Source organism: Mya arenaria, chromosome 7, assembly GCF_026914265.1.
Source record: "Mya arenaria isolate MELC-2E11 chromosome 7, ASM2691426v1".
In the NCBI taxonomy this organism is placed as follows: domain Eukaryota; kingdom Metazoa; phylum Mollusca; class Bivalvia; order Myida; family Myidae; genus Mya; species Mya arenaria.
In genome coordinates, this window is record NC_069128.1 from 47,234,224 (window position 1) to 47,244,291 (window position 10,068).

A 10,068-nucleotide genomic window follows, 5' to 3' on the forward strand; every position below is an offset into this window, starting at 1 on the left:
AACAATAAACTTAAATAACAACCAAACTTTTACGTTTGAAGCGATTTGATCAAATAAATCAGAAATGATGAAGGAAGATGAAATAGAAAGAGAGGCAAGGTAAACGATGTGTCTTGGTTAGTGGCAACGAAGCCAGACAATCTTTGTCAAATATATAACGTTTAAACTAAGGGATGTGTGAGTGTTGATGGGTGTAGTCGATTACTGGCTTTCAAAAATGTTGACGAATGAATAAAACGATTAACTGCATCAAACAGAGTACTGTTTAACTCTTCAGTCAGTGTGTCGTCACCATTTAATAACGAACGGTAGATCAACACAGTCAGAGATTGAACAGTATTAAACATATGCTGCCTTTGTTCAGTAAAGAGAGGACAAATACAGAGAAAGTAGTATGTAGTCTCCTGTCTTCCACTTCCACACCTACAAAATGGCGAGGGAACAATATTTAACATAGAGATAGTGATTCAGTTAACTACAATCGCTGCATATGCAAGTGTGAAGGACCTTTAACCGACGTTCACCGTTATAAAATAGTCTAGTAGGTGTTTTTGGCTTATCAGAATAGAAGGTTGCTTATAAAACCAGCAATATTGTTTACAGTCTTTGCCTTAACTGCAAGCAAATTCCATGCAGATATTTTAAAAGGAAGGAATGAGTTTATATACAAAATTGTGCAATTTTACGTTATAACTAAGGTAACTCAGTTGTTCATCGTGCTTGTCTTGACGAAAGTTTCTGTGGTTCCAATCAATGTTTGCGATTTGGGTTTTGATGCCTGAGAGTGATCGAAATATCTAACAAATGTCTCGAGCTCCGGACTGCCTGTAGCTTTACGTTTACGTGGCTTTATGGCTATTTTGTCCGTGTTTGTGCCTTTAATATAGGCTATGTTTTTTAGCCAAGATCAGGGTTAAGGTTATAATGCTGTAATTATTTTGACATCAGAACATATAACATTATATCATTCGCTCCTAATTGATAAGCGTAGACGATACTTTATTATTCTTTGATGCTTTTCGATGAAATATGGGGTTTTAACAGTAAAATAATAACAGTGAAAATATCAATTTGATATTTTCACTGCAAAATAAGGAGTGAAAATATCAACTTTCAGAACTACTTTTAAATTCCTTCGTAGTTATTTCCCCTTGATCAAAACAGAACACTTCACTTTGAACCAGTAAATGTTGGCCAAAAATGTTTAATATGTAAAGGAATGTTTTATAAATTTAAATAAATATATATTCGGAAATTAACAACTTACCGTTTATTACCGGTTATCCCGATTTTGGAGCTGAATGTTCGAACATTTGCTTTCATACCAAACAAATTACAGACAAAAACAGCTATTCGAACATAAATAGAACTTTATATCATCGTTCAAATGTATTTTGAACTGTTTGCCCTTGTAACACGTAAAACGAGCTTCCCGGAAAATTCACACAACAACTTTTAGATTATCTGATATTTTGTTACCCCACCCACGCCTCAAAATTCAACAAACTAACGTGGCATTCAATTCTAAACCTGGAAAACAAACCTGTTTTCAAGCGAAACAGACTAATCTTTGACAGTAAGATGACTGAATATTCATGTATCATGAAACACATGCAGTCTTAAAATGTTTATAATCCAGTGAGTATCCGCATTTGTTTTGCTAACACATTTGACCATCCAAATTTTCATTCATTAAATGGCGGCGTAGTAATTTGGTTATGTATTCATGTCCCACTTAAAATAAAAGTGTTTCGTTATTTTTTCGAACATATGTGCATTTTATTTCACGAGTGTCATAGACCAACATATTTTCACGAGTGGCGAAGCTTTGAAGAGTTTTACAGATACAGAGTGAGATACTTTTTCTCTATCATTTACGTATATCATTACCTTAACTTTCTTAAATAATAGCTATAGCTTCATAACCTTGGACTATCAGTAAGGTAGATTGTAATGGTTTTTTTCACACCTGCCTACTTACCGCATTTTTATATGATGCATTTGAAGCCGTCATCACTTCTCTTTATACTGACTAATTTCAGGATTTTAAGCGTGTTCGAAAAGGCCTTAAGAATTTACTTATTCTTAGATGACATAGCGAATAATCAACACTGTATCAATGTTGGTTTTTCTTTAGAAAATTTCAAAGCAGTGTTTAATTATACTCGTATGCATATAACATATACCATTGTTCTGTTTCCTTTAAACAAAACTTCCATAGACCTTAAATGTTTTAGTTGATTGGTGTGAATGATTTAGGATATGACTATTAATTGCATAAAAGTTCAACTTAATGGTTACCATTTATGGTAAAACATTCATATATAGTCGATGAGTGCACTTATTTTGACATTGTAGTCGACGAATATCTTGATTAAACTATGACTGCTTACGCTGTTAAAATTGCTGGCCGTGCCCCTTCGACTTCCTGTTCAATGTATAGTTTATTGAGTATATAATTTTATAAGTTATATGATTCTTTTATCTTGTCGATTGTAAGTTACGGTGCATCTATCTGCGGTATAAAAACTAAACACGTTTTCATGCATCAACGCCTTTCAAAACAGATTCCTGTAGAGCCATGCGTTTCATTCTTTGCGTCTGAAAAAACACACACTCGAAGATGCAATATCAAGTAAATGGCATGGGTATCCACAAATATAAGCCAATGTCCGTCGTTAGAGTTGGATGATTTTCGTAAACTTGAAATAATAACTTATTGGACAACCAGTCAAGCAAGTTGAATGTAGAGATTGTTATTCAATAATGTTAAGTAACAAGTGTTAATATTCAATTTAAATATGAATAACAATTTGAATAACTATGTACCCACCTCGATTTTAATCATGTATCACTAACTATTAAAATCATATTCTCAAACGACGCGTTGTGGCACGTAAGTTATCTTACCGAAATAGGGGGGAAACAGTATGTTTCAGGAACGGTTAATTATGGAAATGCAATCATTTCATAGCAGAACATGTCTTTTCATCCCGACATTTGTATAACAATCATTTTCTGCGATACAAAGCTCGGACAAAAATGATTGCAGATTAAAGATATCGCATTTCCCTGATATTTGGTATTCATATACAAGGACACCTCTCCTTCATTTTATATGATTCAGATCTTTTGTATTCCTTTTATGTTTAAAGCAAACGCCATATCTGGAGAAGCCAAGAAACAAATCTTCTCCGTAAAATAGGCTATATAAAGGCCCCAAATCGATTGCCAACCCGCATATAAAATATATTTCCAAATGTTTTTACTTTCGTAAACGCTTTATTTCTAAAGGATGATCTCAATTTCTATCATGAAAAGATGACCAAAACCATTTCCGATGACTAGTAAAAGATGATAATACACTGTATGTAAACAAAGCCAAATTATCTTCCAGCCTAATTATCTATTTCTATACTAACCTTAAAACGACTTAGCTATAGTTTCTATTATTGTAATACTTATCTTTAAGTACAATGATGATAATTCAAATGAAAACTATTTTAAATTTCATTTTCAATAGATGTACGCTTTTTTCTTAGCGGGACCTCTAAGTTACACTGCTGTTGTGTCAGCTGTCGACGCAGCAGCAGCAGCAGCAGCAGCAGTAACAACAACAACCACCACAACTATAAGCAATAGAAACACGACAGTGACTTGCATTGATAAAGAGTATATTAGTAATAGGTTAGGTGGGGGTCAATATTTTATAGATAAAATCGGGGGGGGGGGTCATTAACTCAGACTTGAGACTGTTCGTAACCACTGTCCAACTAATTCAAGAAGTTCAAGATAGATAGTTGTATGGACAAACTGTTTGGAAATTATTATATATGTGAAAGGGAACGGCGGCCGCTGTGTCATCTAAGAATTTATTTAATACTAATTGCGACAGGACCATACGAAACATCAAACCAGTATGTACAAAGATAGTTAATGACAGCCAAAGTTCCATCAAATGGATTAATTGCATAAAAGTTCAACTTAATGGTTACCATTTATGGTAAAACATTCATATATAGTCGATGAGTGCACTTATTTTGACATTGTAGTCGACGAATATCTTGATTAAACTATGACTGCTTACGCTGTTAAAATTGCTGGCCGTGCCCCTTCGACTTCCTGTTCAATGTATAGTTTATTGAGTATATAATTTTATAAGTTATATGATTCTTTTATCTTGTCGATTGTAAGTTACGGTGCATCTATCTGCGGTATAAAAACTAAACACGTTTTCATGCATCAACGCCTTTCAAAACAGATTCCTGTAGAGCCATGCGTTTCATTCTTTGCGTCTGAAAAAACACACACTCGAAGATGCAATATCAAGTAAATGGCATGGGTATCCACAAATATAAGCCAATGTCCGTCGTTAGAGTTGGATGATTTTCGTAAACTTGAAATAATAACTTATTGGACAACCAGTCAAGCAAGTTGAATGTAGAGATTGTTATTCAATAATGTTAAGTAACAAGTGTTAATATTCAATTTAAATATGAATAACAATTTGAATAACTATGTACCCACCTCGATTTTAATCATGTATCACTAACTATTAAAATCATATTCTCAAACGACGCGTTGTGGCACGTAAGTTATCTTACCGAAATAGGGGGGAAACAGTATGTTTCAGGAACGGTTAATTATGGAAATGCAATCATTTCATAGCAGAACATGTCTTTTCATCCCGACATTTGTATAACAATCATTTTCTGCGATACAAAGCTCGGACAAAAATGATTGCAGATTAAAGATATCGCATTTCCCTGATATTTGGTATTCATATACAAGGACACCTCTCCTTCATTTTATATGATTCAGATCTTTTGTATTCCTTTTATGTTTAAAGCAAACGCCATATCTGGAGAAGCCAAGAAACAAATCTTCTCCGTAAAATAGGCTATATAAAGGCCCCAAATCGATTGCCAACCCGCATATAAAATATATTTCCAAATGTTTTTACTTTCGTAAACGCTTTATTTCTAAAGGATGATCTCAATTTCTATCATGAAAAGATGACCAAAACCATTTCCGATGACTAGTAAAAGATGATAATACACTGTATGTAAACAAAGCCAAATTATCTTCCAGCCTAATTATCTATTTCTATACTAACCTTAAAACGACTTAGCTATAGTTTCTATTATTGTAATACTTATCTTTAAGTACAATGATGATAATTCAAATGAAAACTATTTTAAATTTCATTTTCAATAGATGTACGCTTTTTTCTTAGCGGGACCTCTAAGTTACACTGCTGTTGTGTCAGCTGTCGACGCAGCAGCAGCAGCAGCAGCAGCAGTAACAACAACAACCACCACAACTATAAGCAATAGAAACACGACAGTGACTTGCATTGATAAAGAGTATATTAGTAATAGGTTAGGTGGGGGTCAATATTTTATAGATAAAATCGGGGGGGGGGGTCATTATTTTATAAGGGGTGTCAGTATTTTACAGAAAGGGGTCATTATTCTATATAAAATAATGACCGGGGGTCATTATATCATGGAGGTCAGTTTACAACGTTACACCGACTTAACTCGTTGTTGTTAATGGTTAAAGACGATCTTATATTTTAACCACCTAAAACCATGAACATGAAAAATTAATGTAGCATTTCATATAAATGCATTTACATGGGGTGAAGGTTTTTGTAATTCAATGCAGAAAAATAAAATATTTATACATTTGAAACAAAAGAAAAATACATAAAACGAATGGCATCATAAGCTTAAATAAATCAAAAATTCAATAATGTGCAGCAAGTATTACTCTTATTTCTTAGTTATTGAAACATATTTCAAGTACAATACAGAAAATACATAGCGCTGATATTTTAATAAAAAAACGACCAGAACTACAAATATGACATGTCCATCGGCTGGCCAAAATACTTATCTGACTGTTGGCCTTCAGACATTACTGTCTTTTCATCACTTAGTGCTCATGTTTCTAAAGTGGAAGTTATTTGAAGTTTTGCAGGTGGATAAACGATTAATATCAGTGTCCAACGCTTGTAATCGGTCATGGAGATAACTTGACAATACATTCGACATGGTAAGGAGGTCATGGAGATAACTTGACCATACAATCGACATGGTAAGGAGGTCATGGAGATAACTTGACCATACATTCGACATGGTAAGGTCATGGAGATAACTTGACCATACATTCGACATGGTACGGAGGCCATGGAGATAACTTGACCATACAGGCGACCTTGTAAGGATCATCGTATAAGGACTAATGATGCCGTTATCATAATGGATAAGACTTTTACCCTGTATGAATTCGTTGTTTAAAGAAACTATTGAATTAGAAAAGTACTAGAACAACATTTCCTCTTTTCACGGACACTCTTTAAGTATTTTTACTGTTATGACTACCAAACGTAACAGAGAAAGAAATTCAGCAACACTTTTAGCTTAATATTGTATGGGAAACATTTATTGTAATAAATCTAAGTCACCATGCAAAAGTACAATAAATAAAGAAGCACTAAATTAAAAAAAATATATATACCTATATATGTTACATAGCAATTCACAAATACCCGATACAAATAGAAATAAATAATAGATTTGATAATGAAGAAAAATACAGTTATATTTATATACACGGGTATAAGTATTATGTGTATCCATTGTATATCAAACATTTGTAAAAGTGAAAAGAATATCTCTCTCTTTTCAGATGATAACAAATGTATACCTCATATGTATAGGATTGTATTACATATTTATAATATACACAAACAGGTCCAAACTTATTGTATTTAACAGTTGATTTAACACCAATCTATGTTACAGACCTATATACATCTGTATTTTCATGAAAATATACCTTTCTATTAAAAACGATTAACAGTTAAATATTGTTTGTACAGTCCAGACAATTCGACATAAAAATAAGCAAACAGAAAAAGCGGACAAACACGACATATTGTATTAAGTTTATTTAACCTTACGATACAGCGTTACGCCACAAAATATACTGCGACCAGCTGCTTGATCCAATTCTGTCATATTTGACAGGAAAAAAAACAGCACTTAAGATGCCTTCGTTTATTATCGTCTGATTTATAAACGTTGACAGTATATTTATATATAAGAAGGTCATAAGCATATAAACGCTTAACCCCTAAAACATGAGATATAAGAGACGTTGAAAGCATAAAGCACAGTCGCCAATTTTATTTTTTTTAAAAGATAGAGAGAGAAACATTTAGTCGCATAGTTATCTGATACTTCTTGCAAAACATGCGATATGCTTAATAAACAAATGTCACCAAATATCATGTGTACTTGTATAGTAAAAACTAAAACTAGAATTTATCATATCAATTAACTGTGTTTATCTACTTATGTATAATGCAAATTAGTTCTAAAATTTAATGATCATAGCAGGTATATATATATCTGTCACTAGTTGGTTCAACTCCACACCTCATTTTAGAAAAAGAGGATCCATATCAGTTTGGAATGAGCATATCAACATAATTATGTATCAGTTTTAAACATTTTGCTTCAAAGTATATATGTTCTCAACTTCTTTTCTATCGATACAATTTCCTCCAAATTTAATTTAGCAATCTGTTTCAGAAATAACTTATTAGGCATGTTACAACAATTTTGAAACACATAGTGTATAACTTAAACATTAAACTTCATACTAACAATTTCTACAATTAACACCTTGTTTGTTATTAAATACTGATCTTATGGAATCTTGTGCCATACAGTTTGTTTAATCTTTTTGCCTAACGAATTAACTGTTGCAAAGTCTCCATTAACTAACGGATTAACTATAAATAAATATAAAACATTCAAATGGTAATGACGAAAGTAAAGTAAAAATTTAATGAAGATTGTTAATTTGGGTCTTGAGTCTGAACTCAGACTTGAGACTGTTCGTAACCACTGTCCAACTAATTCAAGAAGTTCAAGATAGATAGTTGTATGGACAAACTGTTTGGAAATTATTATATATGTGAAAGGGAACGGCGGCCGCTGTGTCATCTAAGAATTTATTTAATACTAATTGCGACAGGACCATACGAAACATCAAACCAGTATGTACAAAGATAGTTAATGACAGCCAAAGTTCCATCAAATGGAGAAAGGAAAGCTATTAGAGGTCACGAAAAACAATAAAGAATCTACCTAGCTTACAGCTCAAGGTTATGGGAGCAATGAAGCTATAAATAAAAAGTAAACTTGTTCACTATAAACGTGTTTATGACGGATCGGCGCTTCTGATCTTGTTATGATAACTGAATCTCTAGTTAAATATAAGTTAATACGTTAATTATATACACGGATTATTTAAAAGTGCTCCATAAACTTGGCTCAAGTAACGCGAAGATTAAAGGGTCCTCAGAAAAGAACAATGAATGCAGAACTCGGGATCCAGAGCAAAAAATGGAATTTTTACAAAGGTCTTATCAACCGTGTGTGTGTGAGTGCGTGCGTGCGTGCGTGTGTGCGTGTGTTTGTGTGTGTTAGGTTGCATGGTAGAAATATTTCATTTCTTTGGACGCAAGTATTACACTCATGATTGTCGCGCGAGAAAAAAAAATGTTTCTTAAATTTAGGTATGTTTTCAATTCTAAAGAGCTGACCTATTGCTGTCTTCGGAAGCTATGATTGGCTGTCGGGTTGTTTTATTAACCAATCAAATGCTTTGTAAATTAAAACCAATTCCTTCGTCACGAAACAAAACCATCATCCGTAGCAAGTATTACATATAAACATTTCTTTTAATTAATACAACTTATTTGTTGTAACGAATACTATTTCTTTTTAACAATATAATTAATAAATTAATGTATAAATAATTGTGTTATCACAAAATAATACCATTAAGCGTAATAACTTTTATTTATTTAAGATTCTTTATTAACTTTGCTGCAAAAACACATATGAGCCGCTTCGTGCGATGTTTTGCCCTTGGTCTTTTTGTGCATGTTTTGGTCTTTTTAGAGGTTTTGCTTTAAATTTCATTGAAAGTTTAAGCGTTTCTAATCACAAAATGTTTGTACCGTTTTTAAGAATTTTAAATTAGACTAAAACAACAAGAAAATACCGTGATTATTAAAATTATGATAATATTATTATTACAAATGTATATCTGACTTTTAGAGTCTTAAAGCCAATTACCACATAAACGTTAAATAAAAAGAGCTATATAACTTTATTATATATGTACACCTAAGTATTTCAAATATCCATATTGTTCAATTCTTACACAGTCACGTAACATTATATATAACGAAATGGCGTACCCCAAATATTACAACATTCACTGAACTTCTTTTAACTAAAAACACAAATACTTTTTTCTGTATATTTCAACGTTTTGCAACACGGCGAAACACATACTTTTATTAAAACTTTTCTCCAAATGTAACATGTAAAGAGATAGATGATATAATAGGGATATTATTATATCCTTGAATATGACAATATTTTTATAAATTGTTTAGCGATCGAATATAATTGTTTGAATAGTGGACTCCGTTGATAATTGTATTGGATTGCATCTTCTTAAACTTAAATGTTAATGGTTTAATGTTATTATTATTTTGCATAAAGAAAATGTTTTATTTACTGTATTACTGTTTGAAAGATGAATTAATACTCATTGGCGGTAAGCTTAAAGGCTCGTTTAAGCCTTCTATAAGTGACCCCCCCCAAAAAAAAAAAAAAAAAAAAAAACCAGTGTATAGTACACAACCTCTGTTTATTGATCTTAATCACCTGGATTTACATGTCTAAAATATGAAACTGTGTTTTCAGGAAGCTTTATCCTCTTTATACGGCACTACATTCCCTGATTTTTGTACATATTCCTGTTTTTTATAAAGAGAAATCAACGTTAATAAAATATAATAATAGACGATGTAGTCTTCATACACTGTCTGTTCAGTTCAGTTCTGTTCTGTTCTGTTCAGCTATATTATGTCCTGATATGTTCTGCTCAGTTATGTTATGTTCTGTTCAGTTCTGTTATGTTCTGTTCAGCTATATTATGTCCTGATATTTTCTGCTCAGCTCTGTTTTTTCT